We start from the raw sequence: 19,553 nt of genomic DNA, 5'->3' as shown, positions 1-19,553 counted from the left end.
TGAGCCCACATTATGATGCTAAAATTGGATATATGTTTTGTCCTCTTGTGGCCAAAATTTAAGAAGCTTCCCTCTCATCCTGTAACAAGCCAGTTTGAGAACCTTCATCTTCAGATTTTTCACAAGTCTTGTGGAAATACCAGACCACAGTATACCTTTATCCTCAAACCCTCAAAGAGCCTTACTTGTTCAGAAACCCATATTTTGAAAGCTATGCTAGCTTCCCCTGCATGTCATTAATTCCTGCCTGCCAGAAACACACCAAATAACCTGGCTAAAGAGTCATTCTGAGAAAATCCCTTTCAAAAACTGCAGTTATGTTTGCTGTCTTCTCTTTCCAAGGAGACGGAGGGGTTTTTAATTCAAATATCATAACTAGCTCACACTTGAGCAGCACTTTGAGAAATACTTCACAAGTTTGCTGCTCCTGCTGGTTCTGGCAAGAAGTTCAGGGGTCCTTTTTATGTTTCTTTTACCTCAATACTTGAATTTGAGAATTCAGTGTGTGGCTTTGCAGAAATGCAAGTGTGAAATCTCTTGCAAAATTCTTCATTATGATTATACTGGTCATCCCTTTAGCTCTTTTTGATAAGTTACGACAGCTTAGCTCACTAATCCATTCTACTGGATTAGATACTGGCCTCCTCTTTCTGGTACAGGGTAAGAAGCATGTTCAGTAGGTTTCATCTCATGGTATTATCTGACACATTTTACCATTTAGTGAGGCTACATACTGCTTTATACTTCAGGAACTTCTCCGGTTTCAAAACTAGTCTTTCCTCATGATAATACTCTTCCATCTTTCTGAAGTCTGACGCCCACTTCAAGCCTAAATTGTCATGCACCCTGCACTGTCAGACACTTCTAGCTACTCCAAACTTCCTCATTTATGCAGGGTTGGTTGCTGGTCTGGGATTGTTTTATACACGTTGAGGCATTACTGCAATATAGCTATCAGCACCTGCCTGTAGAATGATGGTAAATTAACTGCTCTGTGATCAGCACACACATGACAATCCCTGGTCCATCATTTAATATAAGGTAATAAATACTTCTCTCAGCAGTTTGTTTCTTTAATAAAGACAGGGAATGTGTAAGCAGTGTTAGTAGACAGAAAGCACAAAGCTGAGATTTTAGCAGCACTTAGTAAATCTAGCAAAGCAGCAATTCCATCACATCCTCAGGTGACCAAAGGCACGGCTGTGCTACAGTAGGTAGCACACTCCCACTAGGCAGAACACTCCCACTCACAGGGGTCCTGAAGCAGCTCTCACTATTTGACACTAACCACACTGCAACTTACACCTGCCACCCTTATCCTTTTGCACTGGGAAAAGCCAGTGACTCTGCCAGCAGCATTAATGAAGTAATAGAGTATGGGAAGTCTGCTGTTGGAACAGACACACAGGCAACCCCAGGCCCAGAACGGTAACTTCTTGTGTGCTTTTCTACTCTTCTTTACAGCACCTCAGCCACTGAGAGAAGGTGCTTCATTTTGGGTCTGCTCTAAGTCCATCTCTCATGCATTATACAGTACTCCAATGGTTTTGGCACTTCTTCCTTTACTAATGTTGGTTTGGTTTTTTTTTCACTGGCCTTGCTTTCTCCATGTACTTCTATGATCTTTAAAAACATAGTTTTTTCTTAGCCATGAAATCTGCCCCCCCTGCAGGATCCAAGGAGCAAGAAAGCACCATGTTCACAAGCCTCCATCCTTCCACTAGATGCGATGGTAGCCATGCATTTTGTATCTCTACATCTGTGAGTGGGCTACTTGTAGCTGTGTGGTGCAGAAAGCTGTCATCCAAAAAGGATCTCCCCCCTACCCCCCCCCACCCGTGAAAAAATTTAAATAGCAGCATTTCTACTGCCTGAACAAGTTTTTCCACAAGATACCAGAAAGGCTCATTTATTTGTAGAAGTCATACAAGCAGTGTGCATATGCCAGCTTAAGGGACAGGACACACATTCAGCTAATGCTAGAACCATCTTTATCGTGGAACTATGTGGCTGCCACCTTTAAGATGGCATTAAATTTCCCCTCAAGGAAAGGTTCATCTCCCTTCTGTTGTCAAGTGACTTGCCACTAAACAAATAGCAAGATGCATCACTTTTTGGTGAAAGGCAGACACTTTGTTTGAACTGAACAGCAAATTCACTTGACTGTCAGACAATGGCTCAAGCAGATTTAGAAAATTTAATTAATTTCTCCATTTTGGTGGGCTATATAAAATTGCTATACAAACTGGCTATGTGCAATTAACAATACTCATTTCTGAAGTTTTCAGGTGTGAAGATCTTTATTGTGCATGGCTCTTTAGGTTTCTGAGATTACAAAGACATCAGTGCATGATTGATTAATTAATTAGAAAAAAAAAAAAACCCTCAGGAAAAATGCAAATGAAACCATGCTCCATGATAATATTTAAAAGTCCTATGCCACCCAGTAAAGGAAATCCCTTCTCCAGTTTCCCATAAACCAAAGGTCTTAAGTCTTCACCAGCATCAATGGATCCTAATGGACTTTGCAAACAGCTGTGCTTCCAGTCTAATCAGTAAGCATTCAACTTATGAGGTGAGCTAGGTGTCTAATTTAGCTCTGGCACCACTGCCCTAGGTAGGGAAATGCTATGCCTTGAAGAACTTCATTGCAACCAGCTGAACCTATTCAGTGCTGAGGATCAGCTATTAGACTCCCTTCACTCCCCCGCCCTATCAAAGCGCAAGGCTAGCAGAACTGATGTGGTAAATCAGCAGCCACTGAGATACCTGGAGCATAACACCATTGGCAAACACAGCGAGGTGTCAGTCTTCTGCTAAGGTAGCTCTGAATCCTCAGCAGCAATTGCTAGTGGATTTGATAAGCTTAGTATTTCTCCTTCCAAAAGATGGTGTCTAGATTGACAGCCAAGTGAATTTAGCTCAGCTAAATGCTCATAGTTCAGCTGCAGCTGACCCTCAGGGCCAAGAGTCTATCCACCCATGAAGACTACAGATCATTATTCTGACTCAGCTAAGTCAGACATACTTTGTTCCTTCTGCATAAAGCTACTTCCCACAAGTGTTTGTTTTACAGTGGCACACTGTAACGGTGTGCAACTTTCGCAGTCATTCTGTTTCTAGCAATACCAAAAGCATACAGTGTCTCTGAAGAAAGGGAATTGGGAAAGGAGTATCAGCTTCTCCATTTAGGTGACAAACTTCAAGCATCCTGCTTGTATTTGTGCATGCCATCACTGCTCATGGCACAAACTCTTTAAATAAACTAAATTTGTATGTTCAGCTCATGGCTTCCAACAACTTCCTCAAAGGACCAGCACCATTGCACGTCTGACTGTAGCATGCCTCAGCTCAGCATGAGTTTCTTTGACCAAACAGCTGAGTAGGGGCTCACAGACAAACCCTTGTTAAGTCAGAAAGCAACTGTATTTTTAATCTTAACCCTGCAACTCACAAATTTCTCTTATGCAGCAGGCAGGTAAAGCAGAGTAAGGAAGACAAGAGCTTTCTCTAGCCTGAGGTTAGTAACACTCAGGGAAATGCCTGTTTCCCCAGTGGAGGGAAGTGACAGAGAAGATAAAGTACCATGAAATAAACAAAAAATTATGCTGCACCATGAAGCAAAATATAACATGAGTTACCCAATCTCCCACAGTTAGGGACTCGGTCTTTCTGAAGGTAATTTTGGGAGATTCCTTCTCTGTTCCTATTGCTAGACTTTCCTAAGCAAACTCCTGTATCCCTGTTTTCCTCAAAGGATGCCATCAACTGGTTTCTCAGCACTGTCAATAGACCCTTAAGCTTGAAGGACATCTAGCATTAGGAGAAGAGGAAGCAGACTACTAGGAAGCAGCTGTGCTAGGACTGCTCTCCAAAATCCTGCTTTTCAGTCCCATTAAGGATGATTTATTCTAATTAGTTTGTCAAGGGGAGTATAGAAAAAGCCATCTGAAAACCTCAATAATTAAGCACTATTTTAGTAGCCTTTCCAAAAAAAAAATCTACCTGAGGTAGACAAGACTTAGAAAAAACTGGTGCAAGCATGAAGTCTGCTAGTAACAAGTGGCAGACTTGTTATTCACACTTTGAGATCTGAGGTAAGGAAAACACTGGTAAGGCAGATGAAGTGAAACTTATTGAACTGTCCTACACAGTGAAAACCAAGCACACACCTTATTTCAAAGGTGTTACGAATTTGGCTCATTTAAGTTACACACATGTTCAGATCTGTACACCATGACAAGCAGACTGACAGCCAGGTTCTACAATGGTCTCTAACCTATTAACTTCTTAGTTTGATTTTACTTCCATTGATTTACAACATTTGTTTTCCATTTCCTCCTTTTCTCAAGGAAAGGGGTGCTTTAAGAGAGACAAAAATTTATACCAACGGATGCCTAAATCTCCTTCATGTTTATTCAGACATAGCAGCACAGCTCATTAACAATGTTCCCAGCTCACCTTCAGAAAAAAACCCATGCATTATACTGAACATTTAGATGTAGTTTTGTATCTTGCACTCAGACTTGTTACCAGTAGCTCATAGCTTGCTCTGGATTACTAATAGCAAGTTGCTACTTAGTGTGTCATATTCCTGCTACAAGAGTCAGATTTCTGCAAATGTATCCATTGCCTTTGAAATCTTTTGCTCTATCCAATACAGCATGAAATTAGGGTAGAGGTTGGTTTGTTTGGGGTTCTGTTTGGGGTTTTTTTTGGGAGGGAGGGGGTAGGGGTGGGGTGGTGGTGTAATAACTAATTTTGTTAGTATTTGAACAGTGTAGAGCAGTTATCTTATAAAGGAACTCAGCAATGTGATCAAAGAGTAGAGTCAGAATCCAGAATCAAACTAAGTATAAAGGAACAAACAATTTTAGGCAGCTACACAGCTGTCTGTCAAAGTCACAATCTAGTTTGATGTGTGATGCCTCAGGCACATAATTAAGCTAAACAGCGTTCAAGACAGCTTTCTTCCTTAAAACTGAAAAAGCAGGTAGTTACTAAAACATTACCTTGTTGTTGAGCAATTATTATTAAAATAAGCCATTACCTGTCACAAAGTACTTTTCACAGAGCAAATATTTTCAAGTATTTAAACAATTGCGTCATGGTAAAATTACCCACAGGAAGCCTAAACCAAGTTATTTTATTATTTTAAGATCAGGAAACTCCGACTCCTTAATTTGGAGATTTCTGAAACATTACTATTAGATGTTCCAAAAAAATTGATGCATTTCCCTGTGCACTGAGAATCCTCCATTGTTCTTGTTTGACAAGACCAGGGTTGAAGGCAGACATTGCTAAGTTAAATGTAATGGCCTATATTATGGAGGTCCACAATTTTTGGTTTACTTGTCAATTTACATGCTTATTAAAACAGTACTTTGGACATTAAAAAAAAAATATTGAGCATGGCAGTAAAACTCTGAATTCTGATCATAAGCCAAGTCACAGGGATAAACCTCAAAAACTCAATCCACAATAGCAGGGGGAAGAGGAGGATATTAAGTAGGGGGAACACACTTGCTAGGAGAAGACTACTTGTTCTAACCTCTGTGTGAAGACCTGGTCAACTGCCTGGTTTTTTGCAGCCAAACAGTCCCTTCTCAGTACAGCAATGCCTGAAGACATCTGCAGACAGCCACAGGTACACCCAAAGAGAAATTCCTCAGGAGAAACTACAGTGGCTGCCCTGAATTCCTAATTGAGTTTTACTGTTCTCAAATATTTGACAGTCATGAATTATACAAGTAAAGCATCTGGACAAAAGACTGCTTTCCAGGAAATGCACCTTGCAGGGTCAAAAATCCACAAAATATCCTCAGACTTCACAACAAGGATCCAGACTCCACATTACAAGGCTCAAGGGCTCTTGTTCAGAGATAGTTTGAACTAGAAAATGGTAAAAAGCCAGTTTGGCTTATTTCTCCACTTATTCGGTTACTGACCAGTATGTTAGGGTGGGTTATCCCTTTGGTTCTCTAAAACTGTTAAACTGTCACTGAATTCCACAGACTAAAAATAACTAGAGCAATAATATAATAGAATAATAATATCAGAAAACAAGATAACAGAATGAACCACATTGGCATGTAAAGATGTCTATTGACTTCCAAGTGCAATGGTTTTGATTATGTACATAATCCCTATCTATACCAAGACTGTTCAAGCCCAAACTTCTTCCATTGTGCCGGAGAATTTTTATATTGAATATCTGTTCACATAGAAAGAAACAAGTAGTCTCAGAATAAGCAAATAAATGCATATGGCACTCTAATTTATGGAAGCAGATAAGTGTTCTTCCCCCACGCGAGGCTTCTAATCATAGCTCTTCAAGTACATATAGCACACAATACCTATAGAAGTAGGGCTTATGTGTATGACTAGATGTACAAGTATTTTAATGGATAGCCCCATCCAATTGTTGATACACAAAAACAGATCAGACTACAATTACAAAGGTATACACAACACCGGTGCTTACCCTTATAGCAGGAGATAGCATCTGAGACACCTGATTAGCTTTCAGCAACTATTTGTTGACCCATTTTTCAGGAAAATCCCTCTTCCATTCATTACACTGTTCTTAACTCAGAATTTCACACAGGCATATATGTAAGAGGTGCTACTCAGCTGTTTAAGCTCATGAAAGCTACATTTGCAGAGCCAGCAGAGGGAGTACAGACATCATTTCACTTATCAGCTGTGAAAAAGATACCTTGTAAGAAAGCACAAAAAGAGCTGTGCCTGCAAATCTAATGCACTTGGTTTAAAGCATGCCAAGAACTTCCTCGGTCTTTCATAGACATGTATGTCAATGGGCAGTAGAGTTGGTGTTTTGTTTCTGATCCTCAACCAGCTGTCACATCTTAAAAGTCTCATACCTGACAAATGGCAGGAGAAACTTTAACAGTACTAACAAGTACCATAAGGCCTGATGCTTCATATGTGTAAAAAAAGAGAAAAAAACCAACCAAAATACTCAACAACCATAACCATTATAGAGCTGCAATTCAAGTTTTTATTCCTATGGATTCTGCTGTTTCTCAGTTTTGGAAAAGCTAAAACTTTTGGTTTTCCAGTTCTTAAAAAACAACCTCACATGGAAAACAGGCGGAAAAACTCAGAGTTCAAGACGACCACAAGCAAAGGAGCCAGGAAGGCAGATAGCAGCGTTGGACTAGAAGGTAACAAACAGCAAACCTTTCTGATGGCATTCACGGAGGCACACACCTACCAGCAAATCTGGTTTTACACAGCCTCTGAGGCAAGAGCTCTAGTGCTTTATTTAGCATTTCCATTGATCAGCCTGCTTTGGAGCTGACAATTATGACCGAACGGTGTTGACACAGAGGTGGCTGAGGAAATAGTTTTGGAAAGAGGAATAGACTTTGAGCAGGCAGATTGATATTCTGTTGCCACCTCATGGAGGTGAACCCAAAACTCTAGGCCAACATCAGACAACATACTTTCCTTGCAAAAACTCCACAGACAGACACCCACTTGCTTTTTTAGTCTACAAAATTGACTGGATTTTTTTTCTTAAATAAAGTCAGCAATTCTTAACTTGTTGGTAAGAGGCTAAGCTAATATGAAATTCTATCCAATCTTAAGCATTTATCAAATAATTTTTGGGTGGCTATTTCTAGGTTTCACTCTTTAGAAGTCTGTATATGAGAAACTCACGCAAGTGCAATAAATGCCTTTGTCTCAAAGTTTCCTCTAGAAGAGCAGCAAAACACTCCTCCTCCCAAAGAAAAGATAAATTCCCATCATTTTAAACTTCACATGAACTTTAAAAAGCTTTGACAGCTTGAATCATTAGATTTTGATTACTACCTACCAAAGAAGAATGTGCCTGTAGCTACATAATTTAGCCTTCACTTGTTTCAAGTTTTAAAAATAGAAGAACCACCCTTCAGCAAGTTAGATAGCTGTTTCTTTTCCCCATCTACAAGAAAGTGGTGTTCACTTCTCAGCTTCATTTTCACGTGGCAGATTCACAAAATTAGTAAGTCAGAGTGGGCTGAACTGGTTGCCATCTTACAGAGCTTACATGATATTTTATAGCTGACTAAAAAGTTTTACCCCCATCATGCAACAAGGCCATCTCACGGTTTTGCTGTTGAAAATCAGGGCTCCTGCAGCATTTGCTATTTGTGTGCTGTGCCTGGGTGGTTCCCAGGACCCCAGCTATGTTCTATGCAGAGCAACCACAGCAAGGAAAGCCATGCTTCTTCCATCACAAACATGGTGATGATCAAGTATCAGGATGCATCCCAACCACTCTGATCATCCTTTCCTTCCCCAGGTTATTGCAGTCTCTTGTGACAACAGTGAAGTTCCTGCAAATACATGAAAAGCTTATACAGATAGGAAAAATGCTTTTTTTTTCAGGCAGACTGGTTATCTAACCAGACTCACCATACAGATAATCCAATACCAGTGCCAGCTCAAAACACAGCACAGAACTACAGTGAACCTGCCTGAGTTAAGCAAATATGAAACCATACTCGCAAGAAATATACCACAAATTCTAATTCATTCCGCAACTGAACCCTTGCTAAGCTCCCAAATAACTATGTTTATAACACACTTTACATTTGAGAGGCTGACATTAGGCTTCTAATCAGCAAGTTAAGACACATGATCCATTTATATAAAGTAAGTAGGGTGCAGGGGAGAGGGCTGAAAAGCCCCTTGAAACATGAACATCCTTCCTCTTGGTTAAGTTTCTACAGCAAATTCTACAGAATTTTACACTTTAGAATTACTACAGCTGTCTTTAAGGATCTACAGAGGTTTGTTGTTATCTCAGTTTTTAACCTGAAAACGTTCTATTTAGTACACAGCTGAACAACTACTGATTCTAGCATTAATCACTCCCCAAGATTTAGTACTTCAATAATTGGTAATAGACAGCATGCAGCTGATGTAAGAGCTTTTTTAAAAGTCAGTGTTGAAATTGTACTCTTCCCCATCACCTATTTTCACCACCTGAAGGGTCTATCACAAGTTCTGAAGCCTGTGTGCATTTCACGGGTTAAAACTTTACATTCCTCCCATCATATGCAAGATTCACGTGACCAAATGGGAACACCTACCTCTCAGGTAGGCACTTCAGGCGCTTTTTGTAAATAGGCAATGGATAAATTCAAACATAATTATCAAAACATTGAATTTAGCCACCTAGGACATGATCTAAAATAGTCACACGAATCTCATCTTAGATGCGCTTGTGTCGCTTCGGCAACAGAAGCAGCCCAGAGTGACTAGTTTCAGTTTTTTAAGATGCTTATGTAAGTGGCCAGGATTGCTCTGCCAAAGTTAAGCACAGTTGGCTGGGCTGAACTCACATATCAAGCAGCTGCACTACCATGTCAGAGCAAGAGGAAGGATGTGGCTTCACAGTTAGTTTAGGAATACCCAAGCCTGTGCCACTGCCAGAAGGTACAGCCCTGTGCCAGCACCACTGCTCTCCCGACCTCAAGGTCAGGGGACAGCCTAGATGAGAACTGGTGACAAGGAAGACAGCAGCAACACCAGCGGTTCCTCCTGAAGGTCACACGGTGTCGGGACTGCCCCTTCCAGCCAGCACAGGCCTCACCAGCTCAAGTCAATCATGGAAGCTCTTCTCCACACCCCCACGCTCATCCTGGGAAAAAGACAAGCCTAGCTGCACCTTCCCTGCAAGGCCCCACTACAGACCATCACCAGGGTCCCTCTTTAGCTTTCCCCCTTCCAGATCAAGCAAAGCCACCTCACTCTACTGCTCCCCACACACTGCAGGATGGCACCTCATCAACTGTCAGGAGAGGTGCAAAACAAGGCACCATTTTTGGATGTGGCCTCACAAGCATGACTAAAACCCACTGGTCACACTCTTGCTCATGCTGCCCCCAGCATGGGCCAGTCTTTGCCAGCACAGGACAGCCCTGCAGCTGGCTCAGGCTTTCTGTCTGCAGGATGGCCAAGACCTTTCCTACAGGCATCCTCCTCCCCACAGCAGGGTACAGGTGCCAGGCAGCCTCAGGTCTCCTGTTCACCCTCACTCCAGGAATCTAAGGCCATGCAGTAGCCCTACCACCACGGCACCATTTTCAGCTACTGTCAGCTGTGACAGTGAAGAGGAAAGCGGGTCAGAAGTGTTTTTACTTTGTCAGCTCAGTAATGCTCAGGAGGAGCCTTTGGCAGCTCCCCATCAGGAGCTTGAAATTGGCCTGTTTTACAATCACTGCCTTAAGGTAACATGTATTTACTTTGTCCAGTTCAAAGCATTTTGCCCAGGGTTTATGTATATAACCTTATTCTCCATATTCATTTCTGTAGCCTTAGTTTTGACTATCAATAGAAGGTAAATATAAAGTTTTGAGCCTATGCAAATTCAGCATTGCAGTTTTGAAATGAGAGGTCCACCTATCAAAAATGTTATTACTATCTTCCCAGAAAATATGAAGTACTCCCCTCAAGCACACATCCGTTGTATTTTTCCATCTGGTAACCAATTTTCTGTGTTAGAAGGTAGCACAACACAGCTTTAGGGTGTCAGACTTCACACAACCAAGACTTTTTCTAAACTATTTTACTAATATAATTTGAGGAGCTGCTGTCCATTGCCCTGCAACACCAGGATCAATAAGAAAAAAAGAAAGCCATACACAAATTGATCACTCACAAGCAAGACTTAGTATGTACCACTGCTGTATATGCTGGTTTTTGGGGGGTTTTTTGATATGTGTGTTTGTACTGAAGTTCTTCCAAATGGTTCCCATAACCTGGTATGCATTGCAGAGTGGCTGACTATATGAAGGATAACTCCACTGTAAGTGCCTCTACTACCAGTAAACAACACACATACACAAAAATCCAGGAAAAAAAGAGGCCATGCTTTCCTCAAATCCTAGAGAATTTAGTCCTTTATTCCCAAATCTCTTTCAACTCACTTTAGAAACACAGCTCTAGTTCAGGAACAAATCCTTAGATCTGCAGTCACCACAACAAGATCTGCCTATTATCAAAATGCATCTGAAAGCAGACTCTTGTGAAGACATCAAGATGTTTCACTGTGCAAAGCAAGTTCATTGCAGAATATGAAAAATCACCATCACTGTTAACTACATGGACTTCGGAGCAGAAGTAGGTGAACGCAAGCTGAAATGATTTGCGTTATTAATAAAGCAGAAGTAAAGCAGTTGTGATAGCAGTGGTAAAGCACCTTCCCTACCCTCTCCAGCTGTCATTCTCAACTATGCATATTTGAAAGCCATCTGGCACAGACCCTGGCAGCCAGTTTAAATCATTTCACATTTCATACAACCTCAACCGAGTGAGGCTGCTAGACACTGCTCTAATTTAAGTATTGATTTGCACTGTATTCCATAGGCTTCATGAAGTTCTGCACCAGCTTCATTCCCTAGAGAAAAATTGGCAGACCCAAGCAATGTAAAGTAATATGAAGTGCAATGTCTGCACCGATAGCAGCAGCACCTAGATGGAAATGAAAAAACTCCTGTTCAACATACATATTAAGATACTGATCTACTCTCTACTACATCTAAATAACCAGAAGAGATTCAAAAATACCACCCTTTCTCAGATAGTTTAAGGGCTAACCATACCTGCCACCTTTTCTACTCATTTCTTATTACTATCTACTCAGGCTTGTCTGTGTAAAAACATCTGAAAGAAAGTCTGGATGCACAACACAATAAGCACATTATCTTTTCTTCCACTGTAGTATCAGAAACCACCTAGGAATATAATTCATGTGTCTTAACCCAAATATACTTTTCTGGAACACCATTAGTTAAAGGCTGGCACTCAAACCACTCTCCCATCTACTGTCAGAACAATAACCTCAAGTTCTCCTATGTGAAAAGGTTAATACTCTCCGAGGAATTGTTTCATGTGACACAAGGAGGAACATTCCCAACCACCAATCCAAAGATTCATGTTGCTTCCCTCACGTGAGCCTCACTTCTCACCTTGAAGAGACTTTGTGCACAAAGATTGTGTAAAAAATCATCTAGTGGTGCACTGAGTTGACTCAAAGTGGCAGAGATGGCACAAAGGAGGGGGGAATTACTGCAGTTAGTCCAAGGTGGAAATGAAAGTAGCCATGAGGCCACCTCAGCCAGCCCATGACACACTCACAGTGACAAGCCAAATAGGCAATTACAAATGATGCTCTCTCTGTCCTCAGTCACTTGGATTATGCTGATCAATAGGCAGCTTTAGAAGGCCTTCATAAAAGCCTGACAAAACTTTGGAATATTAAAAAAGCATCAAGCATATTAACAGAAATTACTAACCAATCATTTGATAGGAGTCTTAAATCCCTATCTCTTGAAACGCCTACCATACAAAACCAAACGTTTTCCAAGCTTTTGGAGAGTCACAGTGAACACCTTTAAACGTTTTAGAACACTCTACAAGTATTTAAAAAAAAAAAAAACCTGTGCTGTAACTACAAGACTTTTTTATTGCGAGTGGCCTAAGCTACTTATTTCAATAAAGACCATAGCACTATGGTTATTTCTTTCTACAGTGGAAAAACTCCATCAAACACAGCGAGTGACTCTTCCTCCTATCCCCATAAGGAGCCACCAGTTGTTTTGATTTATTTAAAATCCAGACAGAAGCCAAAATACACACCACAAGCAACACATCCTTGTATTTGCAGAGACACAGGGGCAATCCTGAAAGAGCCATGCAGACAAGCCACCAGTCACTGGTCAAACAACAAGTGGAAGAAAAGTTACATGATTTCTACATAAGGGCACATCTGTAACACTCCAGCAAACAGCACTTGAGTTTTCTTTCCCTGGTGTATTTAATGTAAAGGTGATTAAGTTCATCTTTGATTCAAAATCTTAAAGTCAATATTAAAGTTTAAGTTTTAATGCAGACATAAGCAGAAAAAGAGCACACCACTATGACCCTTGGGCTGAGCCCCAGAAGTTAGATAGTTGCTTAAAGCAGAGTGGGCTGAATCATCTTTCCTGCCTTGAGCTGGGGTTTATTGCTATCAACTGTGCAGAGCATGGTACATCCTGGGGCTCCTCTGACCAGACACTGTACACCAAGTGGTGAGAACCCAATAGTGTTGTTTTCCCTGCTGCTACCTTATCTTTCTGTGAATATAAGGGCACAAGTAAGGGTAGCAGATTACAAGTGATAGGCTCCCCAAAGTGTGTTTTAAGAACATGGTGTTTCCTGCGCTCACTGGGAATTAAGGCGACAGCCAGCTCATACACAATATTAAGAAAACTGGACATACAAACCACTGAAGTCCACTGTAAATAGGAGGCCATGCAGAAACTTACCTAACTCTCTTCTCCAAAGCAGCATCAGATTATGGCCAGCAATAAGCCAGGGCTACCCCTAGTGCTGAGAGAGGTTATGCTGTAAATGGCAGAACCAGCCAGACTTAGTGGCCAGCAACAAAGTTTATCAAATGTCATCCTCCAAATGCATCCATGCACTCTTTAACTGCACAGTACTGTTGCAAACACCAGTAAGGAGGAATATATTCTGTTTCTCAGTCCATTACCCTTCAAAGGCAAGGCAGATGTTATTTGTCTGCTTTGTAACAGCAATTACATTTTATCTCTTACTGGAAAAAAAAAATTATTTATTTTCAGAGCTATTTCTGATTTTTTTTTTTAAATGCCTCCTACATTTTCCTTAGATTTCTTCTCCCAGCAGACCTTTGCAATACCAGTGGAGAAAGCCTCATTCCTACTTTGCAATTCACCAAAATTAAACTAATAATACCTCCTGCTGTCATCTGTCAGTTAGAGTAAGACTTATAAGTGGCAGCAGAAATAATTTTCATAACATGTATTGGAATATGAATAGCTTGAACAGACAGATCCTTCAAAGATACTGCTCATATCAAGTGAAATCTGTCATGAAAACTAGAAATTCATTTTAATTAACTGTATTTAAACGCCTGATAATTTAAAAATAAAAGACAAACTGGACAATACCATGTATTTGTGCAGAAATTACATTCAGTGTGACTAGGTGCAACTGTTTCAAGATGGGTTAGTCTAATATTTTGCCTGTTGATTTCATTGTACATGTCACCTCCTGGAAATCCTCCTTCTCTACTGCTCATTATCACTGCTTACATCTTCTGTGTGAAACTGCTGAACACATTTTTATTTTTTACATGCAATAACAGATGTTTGGGGGGCTTCACTAACAAAAAATTCTTACTTTTTTATCACTCTGCTGTTCAATTAATGAACATGGTCATTTCAGCTAATTGAAACCTAAGTTAGGAGAACACTAACATTAGTTAGTGAAAAGTGAAGGAATCCAACATTTATAAAGGCAAGCTATTTTGAATTAAATTAGTAAATCTTAATGCTTGTGAGAAATACCCATCCTCTACATAAAGCATCATAGGCTCACTTTTCTTTTTCAAATCAGCAAGAGTATCACCTCCTCTCTCCTGCCTCCCTTGTTCTTCAATCTGTTAAATTTTGCAAGAAGAAATAAAAATGTCTTCAGAAAAAACTTAACAGGTTTGAATTAAAAAAAAAAAAAACAAAAACCTGCTTGAGACCATTGCACACACTCTAGAAAGGCAGTAGGCAGAGCTAATCTTAGCTTTTTAGACACAATACTGCAACTCATAGATTTTATCTAGCTTTTAATTAAAATACCTTATAGAGAAAGATCCTTATCACCTGAACTGCAACTTTTAACAAGTCTTATTATTATTACTCATTTTAAGACAAGTAGAGAATACTAGAGAATACAAATTTAAGACTATTACTGCAATGGTATTGATCCTTTTGTAATAAAATAAGCACGAACTTCTATAACAGAGATCTCTTAGAGATTCAAGCAGTCCCCCTTGTTTCTCAAAAGATATTTACCTTTAAACGACCAGGACTAATCATAGCTGTTCGTTATTCTGCATTAAATTTTGCTAACTGAAACCTGACTTTGAGCAAAATGTGTGGCACTAGTATTATTTTCTCTTTAAAAATAGAAGAGAACATATATTAAAATAAACAGTTCAAACACTGAAAGACATTACTGAGGTCATATTTCAGTGGTAAAGAATGCCATTAATATTTAGTCTACCTTAATGGAAGAAATTCGAGTTAGAAGATACTTTAGGTTATCTTGTCCACCCTCATGTCAAGGGAGACTTGCTTGCTATGGCATGTTATTGATTGTTTCAGCAGGTCCATTTTGAACTTGGCAGTTAATAGTAAGCTCCCAGCTCTAAAATCTTAAATGTGGGTGAAGTTAATTCTCCCAAAGCATCTGTTTTTGAGGTGGCTTTAGCAGATCCAGCCTATGTTTCTTCCTTCTTAGTATCATCTCATGATTGCCCCTCATTTATCATATTCTTCTTTCCAAATAAATTCAAGCAGTTAAAGATAATAGTAGTGATAGACCTTTGTGCCTTTGCTACAGGACACTTTGACTTTCTAAATGACACTCTAATTTTAGACAACAGTGGATTTTAATTTGCAGGATTACCCCCAGATTATTAGCTGAATATATATTACATGAATGGGGATCCTTTCCTTGTACCACTATCTGTATGTAATGCAACTTTGTGTAAGAAACCGATACACAGTTTACTCAATGCTAATGTGACAGAAGTCTTGTTTTCTGCTTTGAATTCCCAAACACTTTTGCTTAATATGCAGTAGTAACAGTATGTGTTCTTACAAAGAGTACATCCACAATTCCCTTTAAAATTATTTTTGACTTGTATCATTTTAATGATCCACATGGAAAGCAGCGTTTTTCTTTGAGTGGATAGAAGTAATAATGTTGCAATTTAGCACCGACATAGGAACATTGATTGGGAAAACCTGCAAGTGTCTGTACACAACTCAGGATTCACATTTCCTTCAGCTAACCCAACCTGGGTCAGTTACCATAATCAACAGTGGGAGCAGCAATTAACCGAACCACACAGTGATGCTGTTCCAGACCGAAAATTCACATTTAAGTGTATGAGTTTTTTTCCCCTCACTGAATTCAGTGACCACTTTTTCCACTGACACCGAGAGTTTCCATTCATTATGCCATAAGTATTAAAGTCCTAGTACATTGGAAGCTATTCCTGCCAGAAGAGCCAATAGCTTAAAGATACACAAGTTTACTTCTATTGGAATTCATGATTTGTGGTGTTTGGAAGAAATCCTTGAAAAGCACCAACAAACGGGGGAAAAAATGGCCCTAGCTATAGCTACAGCTACCACCTTCTGAACACACTGTATGGTGAACCAAGGAATTAGCAAGTTATCTAACCAACACCTTTTCAAGCACCTAAACCCTTTATTTTAACTCAAATTCATTAGGACCCAGGAATGTTTCAGAGATGCAGCAGCTTTTCTACAGGCAGTGGTTTTCCAAAGGCACACCCACTTCATTCCCCAGGAAGTCAAGATTGCCAGCTACTAATGATGGAAGATATTTCACAAGTGGGCTTGGAACTTGACTTCTAAGAAGGGATATGATTTGAATGGCCACCTAGCTAGTCACCTCTCAAGCACTGTGAGGCAAGATACCAGCAAACATTCTCAGAATGACGGTTTCAGACACAGCAAAAGGTACTATCACCAGTTCCTTCTGAACGGACCTTGAGAAGAAAGCCCCCGCATCTGGAGTTACAAATTTACGAATGCCGTATATAACAGATATTTACGGATTTCTGTAATGCGGATCTCAAAATCACGAGAAAAAAAGTCCCCGAAATTTTGTTACTGTTCGTGTCTCTCGTCACCACCCGCGACCGTTTAAAAAGTCAAACGTAAAAAAGATTTTTGTGGAGTATGGAACATGCACAGTACTACATAAACGCCTATTACAGCTGAACTAATACACTGCCCCCCAGGCTGCGAACCCTGGGACGGACTCGACCACAGCTCTCGGTTTCTGAACGTTTCCCCGGGCTCAGGCTGAGCCCCCTCCTGCCCCCGGTAAACACCACTCGCACGGCCGCTCTAAAGGAAACGCTCCTCAGGACCACAGACCACTTCAGCCCGACAGCTTCTCATGAGATCTTCCTCTCGAAATCCTAAGTCCCTTCCGACTTCAGCCTTTACCGACTGACCGAGAGGCTCGGCCGGAAGCCCGGGCAGACGGCGGCGCGGACACCCACCCCATTTCTCCCCACCGCGAGCGCTGCCTCCCGCGCTCGCAGCGGCCAGCCATCCCCGGCGGAGGCTCCAGTCCGCTCCCAAACTCACGTGGTGCGACAGCCAAAGGTTACACGCACCCCTGGGACGAGGATGACAGCGCCGGTAGAGGCGCTTCCCACCGCGGAGCGGACCCGCGCGGGGCCAGGCTCACCCGCGGCGAAACGCCCGCAAGGGCTTCGTTCTCCCGGCACCCGAAGTGGTGCCGCATCCCCTCCTCGTCCGCGCCGGTCGATGAGCAGCCCGGCCAGGCATCGATAAATCAAAGCAGCCCGCCCGCTCCGACGGAAAGCTGCGTACGACTCAGCCGCGGCCAAAAACACCGCCCTGGGGGCGCGGCGGGCGGGCGAGGGAGGTAGGGAGGCAAGCGGCGGGGGAGGCTGCGCGGGTGCGGGTGCCGGGCTCCCAGCCCCCGCGGGGCGGCGAAGCGCCCGGGATGTCGGTGTCGTGCTGCCGCAGCGGGCTAATCCCAGCTACTTAACCCGGCGGGCGGCGAGGGCTGAGCACCACCTTAATCCACGGCGTGTGCGCGCCCGCCCGCCGGCGGCTGCGGGACCGTGGCGTGCCGCCCGTGTCCAGCCGCGGGGTCCCCGACGGTATGGCGGTGCGCTCCCGCGGCGGCTCAGCCCCGCATCTGCTGCCCTCAAGGTCACGCCGTGCCCCGGCTGCACGGTGGCGGCCAGGTGCACGCTCCGGTTACCTGCGGGGAGAACCGGCGAAAGCCCGGAAGCGCGGCACCCAGCCCCTCCGGCCGCGCCGCCCCCCCGAGCCACTGCTCGCAGCCCCGCGGCGGGAGCGGAGCAGCGCTGCACCTGCCGCTACGCTGCTGCCCGCCCCGGTCGGCCAGCCGGGAGGAGAGCCGCCCCGAGCCGCGGCCGCCGAACTTACCTCTGCGCCGTGGGGCCGACACAGCCGCCAGCCGGGGGCCAGGACGAGGCGCCCGTGAACCTGACGCCGCCCGCTCGTTCGCTCGCCGAGCGCACAAGGTCCCCGCGCTCCCCGCCCTGCCCACGGCCGGCCGGCCCCGCCGCGCCGCCCCCGCCCTGCGGCCGCGCGAGGAGGGCGGGAGAGGGGGCGGGGGGGGTGAAGCGGCGACCGAATTGGGGAGGGAAGGAGGGAGGGGGCACCGGCGCGGGGAGAGCCGGGGGAGGAGAAGGAAGGAGGGAGGGAGGGGGGCGCGGACCGCCCGCCCCGCCCCCGTCGCCTCACCGGCAGGAATCAGCGATTCGCCCTCCTCGCGGGCGCTCCCACCGCCGCCGCCACCGCCGCCGCTGCTCCCCGGGGCCCGCCCGCCTCCTTTCCCCCGCACGCACCGGGCAGCGCCGAGCGCGCCGCCGAGCCCCTGCGCCGCAGAGCAACCGCTACAGGAGCCGGGCGCCACCGGGCAGGGCGGGGCGGGGCGGAGCGCGGCGATCCGCCCGCCTCCCGCCTCCGCCCGCCCGCCGCGGTCACTCACTTGCCCGCGCCCACCGCCCCCTCCTCTCCCGGCGCCGCGGCCGCCGGTCCCCGCCGCCTCCCTCGCCGCCTGCGGAGTGCGGGCCACGTGACGGGGCCCCTCTCTCGACCGAGGAAGGGGGGACCCGACGTGCGGGGTCTTCAATGGGGGAGGCGGAGGCGGGGCCCCGGTAGGCACGGCGCCCGCGGGGGCGGGGCCCCGCGCGGATGCCCGCCCGCCGCCGCCGCCGCCACTGGCGGGCGGGAGGCTGACGCGCTTGTTTCCATGACGTCGGCGGGCGGGGCCGCGGCGTTTGATGGAGCCCGGCGGGCTTCGGGGGTCGGTGACTTTGCCACGAGCGGCTCCGGCGGGGCGGGACGGGGGCGGGGCGAGGCGGGCTGTCGTGTCGCGTTCCTCCGCCTGTGGGTCGCGGGCCGCCGCCAGCGGGGACGCGGGCTGCCTCGAAGGGGCGGGGATCCCCCGGCGGCGGGAGAGGCCGCGGTCCCACGAGGGAGGGACGGCCACCGTCCGGACCGGGACGCGTCTGTTGCCCCGGTGGGCGGGGGCCGTGCGTGGGGCCGGAGCCGTCCCGGAGGCGGGGGCGACGCCGTCGGGGGAGGCTCCCTAAGGGACCGCCGGGCGCCCAGGGCGCGGTCCTCCCCTGCCCCAGGGGGCGCGGGGGCGCCGTGCAGTGCCGTGCCCGCCGGGGCCCGGGGCGGTGTCCCCCCACGGCCTCCCCCTCCCGAGAGCAGCCGGTGGGAGCCGCGCTGGCGACGCTGAGCACAGGGCGCGGGGAGCGCGGTGGAGCCCGGACGAGGCTCCGTTGTGTCTGCCGGGGTGCGCTGCGGCAGGAGGTCCCTGTTGCGTGGGGCCGCTGGCGGGTCCGGAGCGGCAGGAACGAGCGTGTCGCTCGCTGCCGACGGTGGGGATCAGGGAGC

General features: G+C 45.1%; 1 protein-coding gene across 6 annotated transcripts in view; it reads right to left on the bottom strand.

Moving 5' to 3' along the window:
* ATP2B1 (ATPase plasma membrane Ca2+ transporting 1) overlaps positions 1–18,547 on the bottom strand; it is a 59,849-nt gene extending 41,302 nt beyond the window's left edge. For 5 of the 6 annotated variants that reach the window (XM_082279603.1, XM_082279605.1, XM_082279606.1 and 2 more), the window contains exon 1: positions 18,390–18,547. The gene's annotated coding sequence lies outside the window, so the exon portion shown is untranslated. Of the gene's footprint in view, positions 1–18,068; positions 18,182–18,389 lie in introns of those variants that run through there. The other variant, XM_082279604.1, reaches the window with a different exon arrangement.
* Between the last annotated feature and the right edge of the window lie 1,006 nt (positions 18,548–19,553).

Source organism: Coloeus monedula (assembly GCF_965178545.1).
Source record: "Coloeus monedula genome assembly, chromosome: 4".
Classification (NCBI taxonomy): domain Eukaryota; kingdom Metazoa; phylum Chordata; class Aves; order Passeriformes; family Corvidae; genus Coloeus; species Coloeus monedula.
Note: the sequence above shows the minus strand (reverse complement) of the source record. Positions and strands in the feature narration are given on the sequence as shown.